We start from the raw sequence: 21,007 nt of genomic DNA on the forward strand, positions 1-21,007 counted from the left end.
TTGAAAATGGGGTTGTTGCAGCATCCACTCTGCAGAGCCGCAGCGAGGACGAAACAAGAGTGAGAGGAAAGGGCTTGGTAGACTAGAGTGCTTTTTATAAACTTAAAAAAATTCAGCATGGCTCAGACCACAGCTCACACCTGAATCTTTTTCTTTCCTTTTCTAAAGCAGCTATTCCCCTTTTTTTTTCCAGGTGGGTGAGAGTTCAGTAGGTCTGGGACAGAAAGGCAGAGCTGTGACAAGGCAGGCTCTTTGGTCTGGGTTTAATCATAAAACCCCGATGCTTATCTTAAATGAGGAGCCCAGGGCCGGGACTCAGGACTGACCTCCGGTGGCCAATGGAACCTGTGAAATTCCCTTCTGTGCTTGGCAAACTTGCAGGAATGCTAATGACTGGGGTTGAGAGGCTGGGAGACACAGCCTGTGCCCTGCAGAGCTGCTCACAGGAGCCAGAGAGCTGTGAGGAGCAGCCAGAGAGTGTGTTTTCCCTCCTCATCAGAGGTTGCCATGGTGACTGAAGCAGGAGGGGACACCCGCTGGTTGGCCCTATACAGATCATCTTTCCAGGCTCATCTTCTTTATTCAAGGTCTTGGTCTTGGTCAGAGCTGGTGTTGGGAGTGCCTGAGATGGGGGAATGACATTGTGCAGGGACTGGACCCTTGGCAGCAATTGTGTGTACGTGGTGGGGGTGAACCGTGTTGGGACATTGTATGTGTGTGTGCACGTGTGTGTGTGTGTATGTGTGTGGTTGGGTGGGTTATATTGTTGCGTGTGTGCTCTGCATCTGTGGTGGGGGATGCTAGTAAGGGAAGTGGGGAGGTGTCAGGGTTGTGCGTGACAGTGGGGTCTTCCTCAAAGGCACATGTGAGCTACACCCCAGAGCAGAGCACACTGCAGGGGCTGCATGCTGCCCACTTCATGGAAGCCATTCTTTTGCTGCCTGGATTACTCCTCCAGGCAGCAAACTATTGTGAGAATCCGGCCGTTTCTTCTACGAGTCTGAGGCTGTGCTCCTGCCCTTAAGCCTCAGCTCCGTCAACTGACGGCCCCCTGCTCTCACGGGCCCATGTCACTCAAGTCTGCTCAGATGTCACCTCCACACACAGACCAGCTCAGACCATCTATGGAGATGTCTCCACTTATTTTTCTTCGTAGCTCTTATCACTCATAACTATGATGTTACATGTAGATTGGTTTACTCGCTTATCGTGTGTCTCACCCCTGTGAGGGCAGTGACTTTCTCTTGTTCAAGACTGTGTCCCCAGCACTCAGAACAGTGCCTGGAACACAGTAGGCACTGAGTCAACTTGTTGAATGAATGAACAAGGAATTGAACAGATGAATGAAGGAAGAAGGACTTTCTGGGCAGTCTGTTTTATCCCTTTGCCCGTCATTGGCTCTTCTGGGAGCTCGCTCCTCCTCACTGAGTCTACAGCTCTGTCTTAAAGCTCAGCTGAGGCTGCCTCCTCTCCAATGCCCTAGAGAATACCCCACCTTCTAGACCATTCCTTTCTGAATGCTCCCAGCCGGCGCTGGCTTCCGTCACACCCACCGCACACTGTACGATCTTGAGCTGTGGGAGTGTCTTGTCTCCCTGACCAGATGTCTAGCTCATCAGTGGGAAGGGCATTACTTTCTCTTTTGTGTCCTGAGCACAAGGGTCTGCAAACAGTGGATGTTCAGTAAATGCTGAGGACGGCGATGCTGGGAATCAGTGAACAGGTTCTAGCCGGAGCGTTCACATCTCTGGATGGTTTCCTGCCTATAGGAGACCTCCTGTGGGGTCATAGGTAGGACTTTCAAGGTCAGAATGTTTCTAGTGAGTCTGAATTGCGGGGCTGGGGTGGTTTGGGAGGCTGGTCTCAACTTGATGTTTTATCCTTTCCCCATAACCTCATGGTTGAATTTGACTAAGTCTTCAAGCCTAGTTCAAACACCACCTCATTCTACGGTCTTCTATGCTCCTTCTGAATGGAGATGATCACCTCCTCCCCTGGCATATTTTTTAGTGTTTTTCTGCACCAGTCTTAGGTCCTGACCATTGGTCTCCTTGAATCGTATCACTGTCTCTGATGATCCTGTGAGGTGGACGGATGTGTCTTTGTTCAGCACTCCGTCTGTGGGAACCACCCCCATATCATTTCAGGTAGTTCCAAAGGGACTGTGAGTCACAGCTCCCTGCCCATCACCCCCACCCCCAGGAATGCTCACATGACCCACACTTAGACATCCATTTTAGCCCTTGCCCTGGCAACAGTGACTGGTCCAATGGATGTGCACAAATGGCCAAGCAAGGCCGATCTGAATATTTTCATGGGATTTAAATACAGACACTTGGAGAAATAGGGTGTCTTTTCAGCTGGGACAGCCCAGCTGGGAGAATATAAACCTGGAGTGACCAGGGCCCACCTTCTCAGCGTTATGGAGAAAGCCTGTTTGCAGTACGAAGGAATAAGCCTTCAATAAGGAGAAGAAAGAGAGAGAGACCTGATAACATCTTTTGATCGGTTGGACCCAGCAGTGCCCAAAGACCCCAAGCTTTCCAATACTATGCACTAATACATTCTCTCCTTTGCTTGAGCTCATTTAAGCTGGGCTTCTGTCCCTTGCCATCAAAAGGGGCCTGAGTAACCTACCTACACTGGACTGTGAGATCTTGGAGGGGAGAGTCTGTCTCCAATTCTTCCCCATACTTCTCACAGCTACATGCTTGGTATAACCAGTTCAACTTTAATGCATATTTTCTGCATAAATAAAAGAAATATATAAATGGCCATTTTCTCTCTGTCTGAATACAGCAACAAATGAAAATTCTTAGAATCAAGAGGAAAAGGAGACGAGAACCATTACCCAGTGGCTACTATGTGCCAGGCCCTGTGCAAATGTCTGGCTGAATCCTTGAAATGACCCTGAGATAGGACTAGTATTACCCTACTTCACAGGTCAGATGAAGGTAAGTGAAGGAATCACCATTTCAGTCCCAGTCTTCCCACTTCCAGCATTGTGATCACGTCACAAATGGTCATAAGTAGAAATGTGACGGGAACAAGCGCTTCAAGTGTTTCAGTGTTTTAAAGCCCAGCATTCTTAGGACTCCCAGGGCCAAATAATAACATTTAAACATTCTTATGGCAGCGCTGTGTTTTCCTGTGAAATTGATCTGGGCAGGCGAGGAGAGTGAGACTCAAGCACCTAGACTGGAGTCCCTCTCTGCTGATGCTGGGGAGCGAAGCTACTGTAGCGTGAGGGTCTCTCCTGGGCAGGAGGCCTCCTCCAAGGGCAGGGCCGGGCAGCGAGGAGAACTGAGCCTAAGGAAGGTTCTGCCATTCATGACGGGAAACCCCCCTGTTTAGAACTTGAGCAAAGTGCCTGGTGAGGGACAGAACTCACTTCGTTTATCCACTGTTTCTGTTGGGTGGGGGGCTCCCAGGCCAGTCCCAGGGGCAGTTGCATGCCTAGACCTGAGGCTGCCAGTGTGGGAGAATGGGCAGATGGGTGTGAGGCCCAGATCAGGACCCCAGGAGAGCCGGGTGGGCTGTGCTCCTCTCTCCCCTTGACTTTCCTGATGCAGGCAGCCCAAGCGGCCCCGAAGATCCCAGCACTGATGCTAGGAGATGGGAATGAGACAACCATTTCAGACAGACCCAGCCCAGGTGGGCCAGAAAAGAGCCTCAGGCCTGGAAGTCAGCTCCAGGGACCCATCCCACTTTGAGTGACTGCAGCAGCTCACTTCCCTCTCAGGGCTTCTGCTTCTTCCATACTTCCTTCCACCCCGACACGCACAAGGTCTGGACCACAGCAGTCGGTGCGGTTGTCACCATGTCACGGAGTGCACGCACAGCACGTAGGGGGACAGAGGAACCCACCTACCTGCGTTCTCCTGGGCGTGTTTCCCAGTGCAGCTCAGTTTGCAATGTCCTCTGCTAATGGTTGCACCTCCACTTATCATTCAAAGCTTCCATTTCCACACCTGGAATAACAAGAGCAATCACAAACATTTTGAAATCACACTGTAGTTACAGATTTTTTTCCCACACATGATGGACTGGGCTGGAGAGGTCTTCCCAAGAGTTATACCACAGAGAAACTGCAAACCAGAGCAGTCATAAGACTTGCCCAGGGTCACACAGCACTGTTCATGGGGCTGGCTGGGCTTGGACCCACGGCTTCTGATTCCAAGTTGAGCTTCCATTGTTTAGAATACAGGGAAACCTTACTTTGTCTCACTGGGATATTGTGAGGCAAGAATCTATAAAAATACTTGTTAAGACCTTTGCACATTCAAAGTGCTCAGTCCATGCTGAATAATTGATGGGCTCTGCTCCTGGCTGCTTAGAGCAGACACACAGGCCTCCTGCTGTAAGGCTGGGAATGTGGAAACCTCTCCTATCATTCTGCCCAGTGAAAGAAGTTGCCAAGAAAATCGCCCAGAAAGAGGTGTGCTTGCCCGTTGGTGGGGGAGAGGCCCTGGCTTCTAGGAGCCATAGATCTAATTTATTGCCTCACTGAAAGGAGAGTAGAAAACTGAGGGCTGCTGCCGGGCTACCCAGAGTCACCGCCACCGTGTCCCTTCCAAGGCTGCGAGGCTCTGGGAAAGGGCTGCTCTACTGTGACAGGCAGGGAGAAAGGTGCCTGAGAATCCAGCAGTTCCGTGGGGGGTAGGGGGGTGCAGAATTGGCCATGGGAAATGCAGAGTCTGAAGCAGAGGTTCTCCTCCATGAAAACGCCTGACAAGGCAGAGATGCCCAGGAGGGGGCTGAGGCAGCCTGTTGCTGCCCTGGCCGGCCGCTGCATGTGACCACAGGACTTTTCTGGCCAAAGGCCATGGCAGCAGAGATTAGGGGGCAGAAAGCAGACACAGAGTGCTCTTTAAAGCAATTTGCAGAGATCAAAGTAGAACACAGTTCAAGTGGGTGTTCCGGCTATAAGAACAGGGAACATTTCACAGCTGACTGGACCTCAGGGTACTGTTTCACAGCTAAGGACACTGGGGATGTACCTCCTCGCCCCGTGGGGTCTGGCTCACCAAAGTGTCCCCTAACTGGCATTTGTTTCAGCCCCCAAACAAGGCAGGTTTAAGACCATCCAAATCCACAGGATAATTGGCTCCAACTTCAAATAAATAGAATCAACAAAGTCCAGCTCAAATGGGATTTGTTCTGAGGATCGGCTTTCTAGTTTACTCTGCGTTGCGAGTTCCAAGCCCACTGGTTTCACAAGGACTTCCTAAGAAGTTTCACAGTGTGCTCTGTGCCTATGCAGGTCACTTCACTTTCATACACCCTCTGGGTGTGCTGACCTCTCAGGGGGTTGAAGGGCCCTTAGAGTTTCCCGGTGTTTGCGGGGCAACCATCCTGAGGACTCGGGTGGAGGGGGTGGTTTCGGTGTGGCCTCAGCCTGGCTAGCAATGTCCGGCTTTGCCTGCAGCTAACCCAAGGTACAGCATGGCACCCACACAGGGGTTTGGAGGGGACATTTGGCACTGTGTCAGCTTGAGCTGACCGTAGCTGGGCCGCTGAGCTGCTTGAGTTCATACCTTAGAGGGAAGGAATCAGGAACAGGAGAAAGAGAGAGCAGGTTAGGGATGCGGCAGGGCTGGGTGTCGGTGGACGTGGGTTGATATCCCAGCCCTGACACTTTTCTAATTCTATGACCTTGGGTAATCAATTCAAACCCCTAGGCCTCAGGTTCCTCATCCATGAAATGGGGATCATAATGGAACCTACCTCAAAGCCTTGGAAGGATCCAATGAGAGAAAGCGTATGTGAATTCTTAGTTATGCCTCTAATAGGACTGTCACCTCCCGCCCATGACAGCGCTTGGCTGGACCTCTCCTTGGCCTATCGAAAGAGGGAATGGCTACTGAACCATTAAAGATAGCTCATGTGTGGGCTGGCCCCGTGGCTTAGCAGTTAAGTGCACGTGCTCTGCTACTGGTGGCCTGGGTTCGGATCCTGGGCGTGCACCGACGCACCACTTCTCCGGCCATGCTGAGGCCATGTCCCACATACAGCAACTAGAAGGATGTGCAACTATGACATGCAACTATCTACCGGGGCTTTGGAGGGAAAAAGGAGGAGGATTGGCAATAGACGTTAGCTCAGAGCCGGTCTTCCTCAGCAAAAAGAGGAGGATGAGCATGGATGTTAGCTCAGGGCTGATCTTCCTCACACACATACACACACAAAAAAAAAAACAAAAAAAGTAATGGAGTAGATGTTTAAAAAAAAAAAATAAAGATAGCTCATGTGTATCTGTGTGCTCTAGAATGTGCAGAACACCACTTTACAGTCAGCCCAGTACCCGGGCTGCACAAATTACCTTTTCTCATCTGCAGCCCTGAGTAGACTCCGCACTCCTTGAGGGCAGGACCATTGTCTTATGCTTCCTTGGTAGGATGTCTATTATTAATCTTAAAACCCTTCACAGAGATGGTGAGATGTTCTGTGTGGTATCATTCGGCTAGCTGCAACCAGCTGCATTCAACAAGTGTGCATTCAGATTGGGACTCCCCGCTCCCAGGCCAGCAGCCCCGTGCAGAGGGTCCCCAATCCAGAGGGGCTATGGCAAGCACTTTGGCTGTCTCTCTCTCTGCTCAACACCAGGCATTTGATGATTAGTAGTGTAAACATTAGAAATGCATTCTCCTTGGTGAAAACAGAGGTATTCAAGATATGTGGGTTGGCCAAACAAATTTTGAGGCACTCTTGACTCTTGAAAGAGCAGGGTGAAAGGATCTAGTGAGATCTCGGGGGATGTGTGGTCAGGGCACCCAAAGAGCAGATGGCTGCCTTCACCGAGCCCCCAGAACAGGCGGTATGAACACTGCCGGACCCATTTGCAAATAAACAATTGTTCAAAAAATGTCTACACGTGTGGCAGTATTTGGTCTGAGGCTTGCTTTCATTCAACCTGATAATGAGGTTTGCCTTCACCTTCCTCAAAGTTTTCTTTCAGTGGATGCTGTCAAACAAATATACAAAACAACACAACACAACAAAACCAGAGAGTTAGGACCAAACGAGCTTAGGTCAGTTCACAGTACCACCGTGTCCCCAGGGCCTCGCACCCGTAAATGCTCAGAGGATGAGGGAAGTAGTGTCACTTTTAACTTGATGGCAGACAGGAGCGTGGGAGGGGCTAAGTGGCTTCCCACTCAAGGGTGCTGATCCAGAACCTTCCTGGGTACTCATCACCCTGAGAGTTCCCCATCAAGCGCCCAGCTTACATGCAGAGGCTCTGCTGGCTTCCTGGAATGAGGAAACACTGCTCAGCCTTCAACAAGCCCTGAAACTGTGGTCACTGTGGCCAAGGTCACTGACTGGGCCATTACGTACCTGGAAAACCAGCTCTGAGCTGGGCCTTCCCTTCGAGGTCCCAAGGGACGAGCCCTATGAGGAAGTCTTTGGGGACCCATTACCAGCTCCCACATATGGATCAGGATACCCGAGCGGAATTTCCGGCCATACTGGAGAGGTCACCTTGAAGAAATAGGGACTCAGTCTGCGCCCTGGAGAATCTGAACCCCCACCTCTTCCCCAGGATCTGCAGAAGCTGCTGGGCAGGGGCCCCGGTGTGAAGGAGCCTGATGCTGGAGCGCTCACTACCCTCCGCCACTGGAGACGAGAGCCCAACCTTGATGGGTCATGCCCACAGGGAAGCAGGCTCCTGCTCTCTGCATTCCCGTCTTGAAGGAGCTGTTCATGGCTGAGAATTGTTGCGGGGTGGCGGTGGGTGTGGGGGTAGCCTTTAAGAGGAAAGGAGATGGGCGTGGGCCAGCACGAGCCTCTTACTTCTCTTGCTCATCTCTCTCTTTATCTTTCCTTCCTCTCCAGAGAGAAGTTGGGGGGAGGGTCAGGGTCGGGAAGCACTGGGCTTTCATGCACCAGGGCAACTGTCCTAACCATGGAAAGGCTGACATTTGCAGCCTTCCAAACTCATGTTGGCAACTTGATCCTCTGTGGCAGCTCAAATTCTACAGGCTGATTGCTAAGTTCCTTCTAAACCCTTTCCCACCTCCAGTCTCATCTTTCCTGCTCCCACATGCCCACTGCTCTCTCTTTAGCCCATCCTCACCCCTTCAAGGTCTGCTTCCGAATTTGCTTTTCCTTCCTTTCTCCTCACCCCAATCCAAATCCCAGGGCATATTTGCATATTAAGAGCCATCCTGGTTAATGCTAAAGGATTTCCAGTTAGTGAATGAGAACTCCTCCACCCCTAGTCTGTAAACCAGGGAGTAAACTGCTCAGATTATCATTCACCTTCCATCATGGCAAGTAGCTCAACATCCCAGTCAAGCAAAGAGCCATTGCCAGAGAGAGCACAGCTCCCAGAGGGTTCTAGGAATTCCAGACGCTCTTGTGGGGCCCAGGGAGATTTCCACTAGCAAAATTTACCTAGAGAAAACCACCTGAGTGTGTGAGGAGCCTACCGAGTAGTTTCTTCCTCATTGGCCTGGGGCTCTGTGGAACTCTCTCAGCAAATAGTTAGGCACTGCGTTAATTTACTTCCCTGCCAGAGTCCCTCTTGGAGGGAGGCCAAACTGGTAGATATGGAAGCGAGACTGTTAATTTAGTGGAAATCCATGCGTATAATTGGGAGGACAAGATGGGAGCAAGTGCATGAGAAGTTGGGGGTCTTTGGGCAAGAAGGAAAAGAGAGGCGAGGGAGGACCCTTCTCTCCACTTCAGGCGAGTAGGGTTGAAGTGAGCCATCCCTGATAGCAGAGTCGTTCAGGCTCCGGACACAAGAAATGGCTTTCCTGGCTCCGCAGGGACCCTCGAGGTAGCAAGGGACCTTCCTAGGTCACAGGACGACCCTGCCACACAGCTCTCATTAGGTCTGGGTGTGACTGTTTCTTCCCGCTCTCTTGGCCTTTCTCCTCCGATCTCCTAAAGCAGCCTTCCTTTGAGAGCACTGTCTTAGGAGTCAGGCACGTGAGGCTGAATCTTTCTGCTCTTTCACCAGCCACGTGAGCTGCACCAAGTTATTGAACTTCTCAGAGTCCTGTCGGCAAAATGGGGATGTAATGTCCTCTCGAAGGGCGCTTGTAAGGATCAAGTGACCAACAGACTCGAAGGGTTCTCAAGCAGTGCCTGGTCGGTAAATGCACTCAGGAAAGAGCTGTCATCTTTATCCACTCTAAGTACAGCTCGTGGCTGCTTTGCCAAGCCCCTTAAACACAGACTGGCAGAAGCTGCCATCCTGCAGACACAGTCCAGCTAGAGGCATCACAGCCACCTCTGCTCTCTCAGGACTTTGCCCAGCACTTTCTACACTCGATCCCAGGCCTGGTGGGTGGCAGGACTGTCTCTGGGGCATCGGACAGGAAGCTGCTTTAGAGCCACATCTCCCTCGGGCACTTTGAGGATTGCCTATTGACAGGGACCTGCGCTCACCTCATCTGGCCATCCACCAGGGATGGCTGGGAGTTGGTGGAAACTTAATTTGGGAGAACCTGCCTGTGGGTTTAAGACAGGGGCTGTGGTCCACCAACCTAGAACCATCACACCTTCGAGACCTTCTCAAGAGGAACCACACACCAAGGAGAATGAAACCCAGATACCAGCAATAAGGGTTTTTTAAAAAAGCAGAACATCCAACCTGGCTTGGAGGAAGGAGACACCTACCTCCTTGCCTGGGACCACAGACCTTCCTGCCTTCTCCCAGTGACCCGGGGTGCCCAGCCTCATGGCTGCCCTGCTCATTCCAGGAGGGGTCTTGGGCTGGGCAGTTCCCTCTGACCATACTGGCTTTATTTTCTTTCTTTCTTTCTTTTTTTTTTTTTTTGCTGAGGAAGATTGGCCCTGAACTAACATCTGCGCCCATCTTCCTCTATTTTGTATGTGGGATGCCTCCACAGCATGGCTTGATGAGCAATGCATATGTCCGTGCCCGGGATCCGAACCCTCGAACCCTGGGCCACCAAAGTGGAGCACACAAACTTAACCACTGTGCCACTGGGCTGGCATCCACACTGGCTCTAGCCCTTCAGAGGACCCTTGGGCCCAAGTGCCATCGGTCACTTCTCCTGAGTTAGACATTGCATCCTGGAGCCAGGAACTTCCATGTCACCAAGTCTGAAGTAGACAGAGGGGACAGGGTGGGCTTGGAGATGACCGGCGGTCTGGGAGCAGACCTAGAGAGACTGAGTGGGGCTCCTCCCCGTCATACCGCGAATCCCAAATCTCCACCCAGATCTTAACCCTGGAAAGGGCCAGCAGGGATATGGGAGATGGAACTCAGCCACCGCTGTCCCATTTCCCCTGCGGGAAGTGAGGCCCCAGGAGCGGGTGAGGCGGACCCCTCTCCTGCGGGCGGGTGCGGGGTGTCCACTCCAGGGCGCTTTGGAATCGATGTTCCCCCTGCCCCGGGCAGGGCTCCTTCCCGCCACTGTCTGCCCTGGGGACCTGCGGCGCCCCGAGCCCCCTCCCCAGCCGGCACAGCCGGGCACAGCCACATCACCCCCAGCCCGGCCCCCAGCCCTGGGAAGGTCCCCGCCCCTGCAGCGAACCCACCTTCCAGGGCGCTCCGCGGCCCCTTCCAGGGGTGTCAGCGAGGTCCCCGCCTTCTCCTCCCAACGCGGGCTCCCCGCTCCGCAGCCTCTGGCCCCGGCCTCGGGGGCTGAGCCGGCTTCTGCCTCCCTTTCTCTTGTGCTCCCGTGAATTCTCAGCACTATTCTTTTTTTTAAGGGACTTTTTTTTTTTTTTTTTGCGTTGCGTCAGGGCGGTTGCCTGGCGACGGCAGAGCTATTCCACCGCGAGCCCTTTCAGTCCCATCCCCTCCAGCCTCTCATTCATGCCTGTCCGCCCGCGGCCGGGGACCTGGGACGCGCAGGGTCCGGGAGACGCGCGGCCGGGTCCTAAAGCCCTTCCAGCTGCACGTCCCCGCCAGGACCTGAGCCGGAGCAGCCGGCCCGCCGCAAGTAGAAGCAAAAACCACACGCGTTTGCCAAACCCTAGGCGAAACCAACCCCAAATATCCGTTTTTTAATTAAACCCGAAACCAAGACAGTTTTCCCTCAAGCATGGCAACGTGGCTTTGCCACTGTCAGCAATTTGCCTGCGTGGAGGGGGCCGGAGAACCCCCTTCCTGCGTCGGCAAGCCCAGAGCCTACACTCCACCCAGATGCAGTCTGAGTTCAAACCACCAGCAGCAACTCCCATGACCCAGTGCCTAACGTGCCGCACCGTCACAGAGCCGCAGCAGGGCAGGCGTGGGCATCTCCCGCATACAGCTGAGGAAACTGAAGCTCAGAGAGGCCAAGAAGAAACCAGAGGTTAACTAGAAGAAGACATTCTTCCAGAGCTGTCTCCCAGACCAGCTAGGAGTAGTCCAGGTGGGCCTGCCCCAGAGCACATGTTTTCCCCCCTAACCACAGGGTGCCTCACGGCTATAACACTCTGTGCTGTGTCACCACTAGAGATAGCGCTCTTCTAAGATCCAGGCCCGGTTCCATCAGGGCCTAGAGCTCCTGACATCTAAGACATACACAGGACAGCAGCCAGGCTGCCCCATCCTGGCCTTTAGGACCAATCCTGACTGCATACAGGGGGCTCCAGTCCAGATCCTGGGGTTCCACCTCCTCCTGGGACCCCTGATCCCAGGGCTGAGTACTGGAAGTTGGCCTCATTCTCGGGGTAGCCTGAAACATGGCCAGGTTCCTTTCCTAGATGCCTGGGGTTGGCAGGGTCCTTCAAAGTTATCTCATCTGCCATCCTCACAACAGCACTGGGGGTGCTGTTGTCATCTCCGTGGACAGATGTGCACACTGAGCAGTGGGGCTGCAAAGTGACTTGCTCTGGGGTTCCATGGGGAAGTGGCTGGCCTTGTTTTCTGTGGGGACTCAGCCCCCCAGATGCCCGAGACCCTTGTGCTGCCCCCTGGTGCCCGTGTCCTTCACTGCAACTCCTCGGCTGGGCCCTGTCCCACTTCCTGCCTTTCCCTCTTCACTAGGACGTTTGTAAGGGACTTTGTCTAAGAAGACATCCTGCTAATGGAGCACCTCTTCATGCTAAGGGGTTAATGCGTCTAAGCTAGCAAGTGTACAAGAGCAGGGGTCTCCTGGAGAGTCACAGCATCAACCCACCCTCTTGATTCCAGCTCCTAAATATCCATCCAATCCTTCCACTTCTTCCCATCCCCTCTGCCACTGCCCTGGCATGAGGCACCATCAGCTTGCTCCCCTCCAGCAACAGCCTGTTACTGACCACGCTGCACCCAATCTTGGCCCTCGACTGTCTCCCCTAGAGCCGGTTATTCCTCCACAGCCAGAGCAAACTCTTCAAAATGGAAATCCAATCCTTGCTTCTCCGGGCTTGAAAGCCCTTCAACAGCTCCTAATCATCCCAGGATTAAAACCCACCTGGGCTGCCAGGTCTGTGTGGTCTGGCTCTGCCCACCTCTTGGGTCTCGCCTTGCTCTGATGCTCTGCTCTCCAGACAGACACTCTTCCAGGTCCTTCTACACACCTGCTCCTCCCACACGGGGCTGACCACACTTCTACCTCCTGAGGGGACCCCAGGTTACATGTCCTCATAACCCCACCTACCTCTCCTTCATGGACCAGTTGTAATTTTATCTTCACTGTGAGGTTATTTGATTAGTATCTGTCTCTCTCCGAGGCTGTAGGCTCTGGGGGGCAGGAACCATGTTTGCTGGCAGAAGGCTGGGTCTGGACTCGGGGACTTGGCATCCTCCTGGCTGGCTGTCCCTGGCCACAGGGCCTGTGCTGAATACTGAGCTTTTGCCTCACTGCTCACCAGTGTATTCCGGCCCCAGCACGTGGTAAGTGCTCCAATGTCTCCTTGGTAGGGCCGTCCACCTCATCTGGAAATGCTTTCTCCCATCTTCACCCGCCTAGCCCCTCATTTGGCATAGGGTTCCTGTTCTTGCTTTCTTGTGGGTGCGCTGTCTTCTGTCTTCACATAGACAGGCAGCCTGTCCAGGGCAGGGATGGGGTCTCACCCTCGTGTCTCCCATGCTGCCTGGCATAGGCCTGGGCAGGAGGGTGATCAGTGACAGGAGCAGGAGAGTCAGCGAGGGAGGGAAGAGGAGGTCTCTGTGGGAAGAGTCTCAGTTCTAATGTCTAGCCATATGCAGTGGTCAAATGAATCATAGTTAGAGCTTCAGCATTGGGTAGTATGTGGCCATACAAATAATATTTTCAAAATGTTTTTGATGACATAGGGAAATGCTAATGATTTCATGCTAAGTAAATAAGACTGGAACACCAAATGTCTAAGTAAATAAGACATTATGAAACCTTTAATCTAATATCTAATATCTAATTATTTTATATGTGTAAAAAAAAGATTGGGAAGGTATATGCAAATATTAGCTGTGGTTATCTCGGGGGGGGCAGGATAACAGAGGACTTAACATTTCCTCTATAGACTTGCATTAATTTTCTACACTGAATAGTTTTTGTAATTAGCAATGTCAGGAAACACTACTATAAAGAAAAGATGTCCCTGTGTTTGGGGAACCTGATGTGTCCTGCTGTGGATGGAGCTGCCTTTTATATGAGATGCTGTACGGCTGGGCTGGAGCCCAGTGATGGGGGGGGGGGGATCCCTGTGGCTCAGAGCAGCAGGGCCACCTGGGGGCTCTTTCCCTCTAGTTGGCCCTTTGGACCAGAGAACATTGGGCTGAGTCCACAAAAATGAGTCTGGATTCGGCGACAGCACACTGATTCTAGAGCTGCCTGTGGGATCATTCCTATCGATCCAGTTTGACTTTCAAGAGGCAAGATGTACTGATGTGTGAATGGCTGGCCCAGGTGTCTGGACCCTCTTAGTGAGTGCATATGGCGACCGGCAGCAGCCTCACGGACGTTTGCACACCACTTTACAGGCTACAGAGTGGTTTCCTTTCCAGTGGTCCCAAGATGAGTGAGACATCATCTCTTTTGATCCTACAGAAATCCTGTGAAATATCAGAGTCAAGAAATATTCTCCCTATCTTACTTACGAGACATCAAACTGGGAGAGGTTAAGGTCTTACCAAAAGTCGCACTCCGGGGAGTGGCAGGGGTCCCAGGACTGTCTGACTCTGAGTCTAGGACACTTCATACTGCACTACACTGACCCTGCAGTCCCTCCAAGCAGTGGGCAAGGTAGTCTCAGTGATCAAAACATGCTTGACCCACGCATGGTGGGCAGGGATGATCTCATTAATAAGGTGACTTTCAAGCAAAGATTTGAAGGAGATGAGGGAATTGGTCATGAAGTATCTGCAGGAAGGGTGTTCCAGGCAGAAGACATAGCCAGTGCAAAGGCACCTTGCAAGCAAACATGCCTGATGCAATCCAGGAAGAGCAAAGGGGCCTCACACTAGAGTACAGCGAGCAGGGGGATGACAAGAGCTATGGGAGATGATGCCAGGGAAGTGACAGGGCAGGGTGCTGGGGGAGATCCCGTGGACCTGGCAGACCATTGTAAGGCTTTGCCTTTTTCCCAAGGGAATGCGCAGAATGCGCAGCTGGGTTGGGTCTCTGCCTTCTTGGCACTCCCCCAGCGTAAAGCATTCCCTAAATTAGTCTCCCCTGTTCCTGGGGGAATTTTTAAGCTACTCAAGGGCAAACTCCATTGTCTAAGGCTCCTGTGTATCCCTTATGATTAAAATTTGGTCCCTATTCGTTGAATGAGAGAAAGAAGGAAGGAAGGAAGAAATTTCTGTTCGGCTCTATTGTACGGAGGACACAGTGGGTAGTGACATCCTCCCCTAATTTTGCTCCAGGGAGCAATTAGAACTCGCAATCTTGAGCCAGAGTCTGCTAGCTTCTACCATCTGCCTTTGAGAGGGACTTTTCCACCCAGGGCCCAGCGTTTCAAGAGGATCCAGGAAGCATTTGTCATATGGCTTTGATGCTGGCAACAGTAATGGCTCTTCTCTGCCCTTATCTCTCAGAAGGGGTTGATTAGGGCTGAGGCACAGAAGGGAGATGGGGCCAACTTCCTATCTTGTAAGGAACCCATTAGTTCAATGAGCATTTGTGGGCGGCTCCCTCTGTGCCATCCGGTGCTAGGCATGGGGGTACGGTGCCTTCAGCTTATTGCTGTAGGAAGATGATTAACAAAGCATCTACCTTGGAACTGGAGTTGGGGAGGTGACAGGTGCCACTAAGTCCAGCTGAGGAGGAGTGGGAGCTGGCTAGGAGAGGTGGTGGGGAGGCCCAAGGCAGGAGAGGGAATAGGATTTGCAAGTGTGTAGGACAGAAAGAGATTCAGCATGGCTGAGAAGAAAAGTACAGGCAGGAGTGACGGACAGGGGTAAGTCTTTGGACATGATCCTGAAGGCAAGGGATTAAGAGGGAGTGTGTTATGGCTTCTGTATCTCAGAGAAACTAGATGGATGAGGGGACAGGACAGGAGGCAAGGAGACCAATAAAGAGATTGTTTCCATTTTACTGGTGGTGAGGGCAATGGAAGTCCAGACCCACAGCAGGGAGTGACTCACTCCCCAGTAATGATGGACGGTGAAGGAGAACAGCAGGGGCTCTGGAGGCAGGCAGACTTAGGGTCAAGTCCTGGCTCTTCTGACACTGGTGTGTGACTGTAAGAAGTCGCTCAAGTTTTCTGAGCTGCAGTGACTTCATCTATAAAATAGAAATACTTTTAATAGTACTGTCCTTATACATGGGCAAGGGGGCCTGCCTTGGACCCCATGCTTTAGATAGCCCCACTCTGGGCCTCCTCCATGTGAGGTGGCCATGGGGCCAGGGGACATGCCCACTCAAAAGTCTATTCCTCTCTTTCTACTCTGGGCTGTAAGTATCCAGGACCCAGGAAGTTCCTGCCCAAATAGCCCACGTTTGGGGCTGTGCAGGCCTCTTTCCTGGTCTGTGGAATATGCATGAAGATGGGACTCAGGCTTGGGTTTCTCTTGCCAACCTCACTCTCCCTGCCCCTCTGTGTTCCAGGAGTCCAAGGGTGCACAACTGGAACCTGCCTTTGAAGTTGTTCTAAAGATATATTTGTCAAGGCAAGAGGAAAGAACAAACATTATCTAACAGTTTGTTACCTTGGTTTATAATTCTCAAATATTCAGACACATGGCATGTGGGCCTCCATTTACACGTTTGCTTTGGACCTCTCAAATGTTAGAGGTGGGCCCAATTACAGGCCTGGCTTGTGGTTTGTTTAAGATCACTTTCCTCTCCTTCGTGGCATCTCAGCATCTCCTGCAGAGTTGGCCCTTTTATCCTGTGGACACTTGTAAGAATCACCACCTAGAAGATGCTGCAGAGAGTATTTCCAGGCGCAGCTCCAGCACCTCCTAGTGACAACTGGATGACAACCAGGCCTCCCCAGGCATGTGTAGCATTCGAAGGAAACCAGAAATGATGCCGCTAGTGATGGTGGTGCAACAGCCCTGATGGGCAGGGGAGAGCCTTCTAAATTCTTACAAGCATCATCTCACCCAAGGGGCCTAGCTCCTTTGAACAACGGAAAGAACCCTGGATAGGTATCAGGAGATCCTGGTCCCAGTCCCGGCTCAGTTACTAATTAGACCTTTGTCAAATCACTTTCCCCCATTGGATGGTTTCTTCCCCACTGGAACAAGGGGTTCAAGCTCTGGCATCTTCTGACTCACAATTCCAGGATACCCCACATCCACTGAATAGAATCTGTCATGCTGGGCAGTGACAGGAGGCAGGACCAGAAACTGCAAAATGGGAATGTCTGGTGGTTACTCCAAGTCTGGGCTAGCAGGAAGTCAAGACCAGCTAGATGGAGGGAAAGAGTATGGTGGGCTTGCCCTGAGTCTGGATGAGAGCTGGCAGGTGAGACACTCATGAACAAGGCTGCACCCCCACATCCTGGAGGAGAGCCTGCTTGTTCTCTGCCCTGCTTTAACCTCGGGGGCCAGGAAAGGCAGACCTGAAGGCAGGATGAGGAAGCCTAGGGCGTGCAGCAGAGCTCTGCGCCTTATGGAAGCAAGGTCAGGGACCCCCAGTTGCTTCACGACCTCAACAGCGCTCCTAGTGGCCAAGCCAACAGCTGCGGCTAAGGAGTTGACTTCATTTGCACCAGCCAATCTCTGATGATATGAGAGGCCAGAAGAGGGTGTCAGAAGGAGAAATTATTGCACACGGAGATAAAGTCAAACTTAATCATTCTATCATTAAGAAAACCCAGACCATAAGTACAGGCTTTGGAGGCAGGATCAAGACTAGGTCCCAAAAGATAATGGAGTGCTTGTCATCTGCCAGGCAGAGGACTGCTGAGGGGTTCTGGGGGAAGCTGGTCTGTGGATCTTCTTATTCAGCCCCTTTCCAAGAATTCTGCCCCGAGGACAGAACTCCCTAACTGGGGATGGAATCTCCCTTATATTATCTGCTCTCCTAAAATCAACTCAAACCGACTGACCCCCTAGCTCTTAAAACAAATGGGATGCACACTTTCTCTCCCACCCCGTCCTGCCCAGCGAGGTGGGAAGGAAGTATACTGTGTGCAAGTCTGGGCTTCGGGGACCTTGAGTCTAGTCCTGGCTCTGTCACTTGCTGTTGGGCTGCTTTGGGCAAATATCTAACACTTTTGAGGCTCAGTTTCCTCATCACACATTGAGTTAACAGTATCTACCACTATGAGTTGTTGTGAGGATTAGAATTAATGCCTATAAAATGCCTGACATAATGTTTGGCACAGAGTAGGCACCCAACAAATGATGTTTCTTATCATGTCTGTGCACTAGCCGATTCTTCCACCGTGCACCGCCTGAAAAGGCCGTCCCAGTTGCTCATTCTAGTCTAACGCACAGCACGAGCAAATATTTAACAATCAAGCTGGCAAGATTCCTGAATATCTTAGCTGCCCTGTGTGTCTTCTTTGAACATGAGGTAGCTCTGTTTGGAATCTGACACCAGGAAAACAGGACGGAGCACAGAGCAGGCAAACATACCCCACGGTTCAGCCGCAGTTTTCAGGCACAGACTCCTAGCACTTCCTGGCGGGGTTTCAGCAAGCCACTTCAGTGTGGTCAGCTGCCATTCTGCTGACTAACGTCTTATGACCAGGCCTGTTCCTAGTTCACAGAGAGAACTGGCAGCAGACAGGGAGAGAAAAAAAGATGCAGGCACATGGTGATGGGCTGACTTATTGCACTCAAGGACGAGAGAAACCGAGGGACAGACGACGGACTGATGAACACACAGAGAAACCACTTCTGCAGGACCCCCTGATGAATCACTTTCAGATTAATGTCTCATGATCAGATCGTTTAGCAAACGGAATCAGCCCTCCTTGGAAATGGTTGGTTGTGATGATGCCAAAGGCTTATGAGAAGGAAAGAGAGCGTGAAAGAGAAACAGAGAGAGAGAGGGAGGAGGGAGAGAGAGAGAGGAGGAAGAAGGAGAAGAAGTAGAAGAAGAGAAAGAAGAAGAGGAGGAAAAAGAAAGAAGGGCAGGGAAATGTTCAGAATGGTGCTATGGTGTGAATGTGTCCCCTCAAAATTCATACATTGAAATCCTAACCCCCAAGGTGATGGTGCTAGAAGGTGATTAAATCGTGAGAGTGGAGCCCTCATGAATGGGATTAGCGCCCTTGTGAAGAGAACCCGCAGAGCTCCCTCTCCTCTGTGCCATGTGAGGACCAATGAGAAAGCACCAGCTATGAACCAGACAGCAGGCTCTTACCAGACGCCAAATTTGCTGGCGCCCTCTTCTTGGACTTCCAGCCTCCAGAGCTGTGAGAAATAAATTTCTGTTGTTTATAAGCCACTTAATCTGTGGTGTTTTGTTAGAGCAGCCTGAACAGACTAAGAGAGTAGGATCCGTTCTTCCTCAGTGGCCTGGTGTCCTGGAGTCAGGAGCCTGTGTAAGTGAACAGGATGCTGCCAGGATGAACTAATAGCCTGACATTTTGCCCACCGCTCCCATGAGAGCCGTGGTCCATGCAGGCCTGGGCAGTCTGGCTACTGCAGGAAGGGTAGGTCAGCCTGGTCTAAGAGTTCTGCGGCAGAGCCCTACCCATGGCACACCCCCACCTCAGAGCAGTCTCATCATGCCTTCTCTCTGTAGGATCCACTCTGTTCTCCCCGGGCCTGACCTCAGATTTTGGAGCCAGTTTCCCTAGTGGGCATTTCTGCAGCCTTGCAAGTCAGGGCTTATGGCGCTGAAGGAGTAGGATTATCTTTGAAGTTTTCCAAGGGGGAAAAATGACCTGTTGGCAGTTGAGAGAGAAAGCACCTCAGAGTGACTGAATAAAATCCTCTCAACCCCACCCACTCCTCATTGGCCCTTCTTACCCTGAAGTCCAGCCATGCAAACAACTCAGGCCTGTGGGATCTCAGAGTCTAAACAAAATCAGATGGAACCAAAAAGAAATCAGAGGCCCAGTTTAAAGTACAGTTGAGATCCAAGCTTTTAAACATCATAGTCCTTCTGAAGTATGTCTTTACAAAAGACTTCTCTTGCCATCAGAAGAACCACTAGATTTCTAAAACCTGCTCACATGCAAACATGCCCACCCAAATATATCCAGTACCTGCTAAATACTTGGTTCTGGGCCAGATAATTATATTTTTGTGATCTGACTTATGTGTTAGAGGGGAGTAGAGAAATGTTCAATAAATCTGGTCAGATGTACTTATTTTCAGGTCCTAGGATACATAGATTCTCTATTCTTTCCCTAAATGTACTGATTCCATCCGCTGACCCCCCCGCCCCCATCCATTCCCCTAGCTTGAGTTAGTGCCCTTTATCTATGCTTCCTTATCACCAGGGCAAACCCCTGCTCTAACAGTTCACCCTGAGGTCACTGATCTCTTGTCCATCTCTCCTAAAAGATTCTAAGCCTTTGAGGTCAGGAGTGATGTCTTACTCATTTCCATTCCCAGAAATGTTCCCAGTGCCCAGCTTGGGGCTGGAACATGGAGAGTATCTAATCAACGATGCTTGTGTAAGTGAACAAATGAATGAATGAGCACCCATTCTTATAAACCCTTGTGTTTAGTTCCCTCTGCTAAAGAAGGAAGGGGAGGGAAACAAGCTAAGCTGGGGGTGCCAGGAGTGTCCTGGATGGGCAGCTGGCGATGGGGTGGGTGGTTTCAGCGCTGGACCATTTGATCTCTCCCAACCTAGGAATGAGCTGGATGGGGCTCACTTAGTTCACCTCACAGGTAGTCTGGCCACCACTGGCCTCCCCAACACTGACTTACAGAAAGACAAGAAGCAGTCTCTTCTTGTTACTAATGGGCCTGTGTGATTGCTCCTCTTTTCTAAGGAGCTAAAAGAAGATTACTCTGTCTCCGTTTTCAGGAAATCAGCAAGGGGCAGCCTCTGCTATGTCCTTTCTGCAGATGAAGAGGCTGAGGCTAGAGAGAGCTCACTTCCCAAAGTGCCCCCGCAGCTCACATGGGAAGCTGGCTGCTAGTCTGGGACTTGCCACTCCCCTCCAGCCCAGAGCTCAGGAGCAAGGCTCATTAAAATGTTTTCCATTCAGTAGTTATCACTTGGGAAAATTCCACAACTTGCCCCACCTTCCCCCAAGGCCCAGGCAGCTGAGGTGTGTGCACCTGGGTATCTGGACTGGGTATGAGCCCAGTGGGGGCAGAGTTAGGGAATATGCGTCCCAGTGCATTTCCAGGCCTTGAATTCATTCCTGTGGCAGGTCATCCCTCCTGATGGCTTGAGCAAGGGAGTGAGAATTTAGGCCCCCTCTGGCTTTAGGCCATGTGGAGACCGGAAACTCTCTCATGTGTTCTGTTTGGGAGACTGTTTTGGGCTGGAGTGCGGGGGCTGGGGCCGAGGCAAGGCCAGAGTCTGTGGGAAAGAAATGGGCTAAGTGGGAGTGTGTTATGAGGGCAAAGCAGTGGCGACCCGCCTCCTGGGAGGCCTGAGAGGAGGCCAGGCAGCCTGAGTCTTCTCGCTGCTCACTCTGGGCCTGGGCTGCCAGAACCCGGCCTGTTTGCTCACCCCAGAGCCCTGTTCCTGGGGTAGTCTGGAGACAAATGTTTTGGGGCTTTCTGTTTTAGTTTTGGTCCCCTTTCTTTGCAGAAGTGGGA

The 21,007-nt window shown here is 51.7% G+C and overlaps 1 protein-coding gene across 2 annotated transcripts in view; it reads right to left on the reverse strand.

The window, feature by feature from the left end:
- Positions 1-10,707, reverse strand: part of FAM167A (family with sequence similarity 167 member A) — a 41,896-nt gene extending 31,189 nt beyond the window's left edge. Inside the window, exons 1-3 of one of the 2 annotated variants that reach the window (XM_087437395.1) lie at positions 10,519-10,707; positions 7,339-7,482; positions 3,872-3,971 (exon numbers count right to left, since the gene is read on the reverse strand). The gene's annotated coding sequence lies outside the window, so the exon portion shown is untranslated. The remainder of the gene's footprint in view (positions 1-3,871; positions 3,972-7,338; positions 7,483-10,518) is intronic. The other variant, XM_004433514.3, reaches the window with a different exon arrangement.
- Positions 10,708-21,007: the final 10,300 nt, after the last annotated feature.

The sequence above is a fragment of the Ceratotherium simum genome, chromosome 12 (genome assembly GCF_057802395.1).
Source record: "Ceratotherium simum simum isolate JZ-2026a chromosome 12, ASM5780239v1, whole genome shotgun sequence".
NCBI lineage: Eukaryota > Metazoa > Chordata > Mammalia > Perissodactyla > Rhinocerotidae > Ceratotherium > Ceratotherium simum.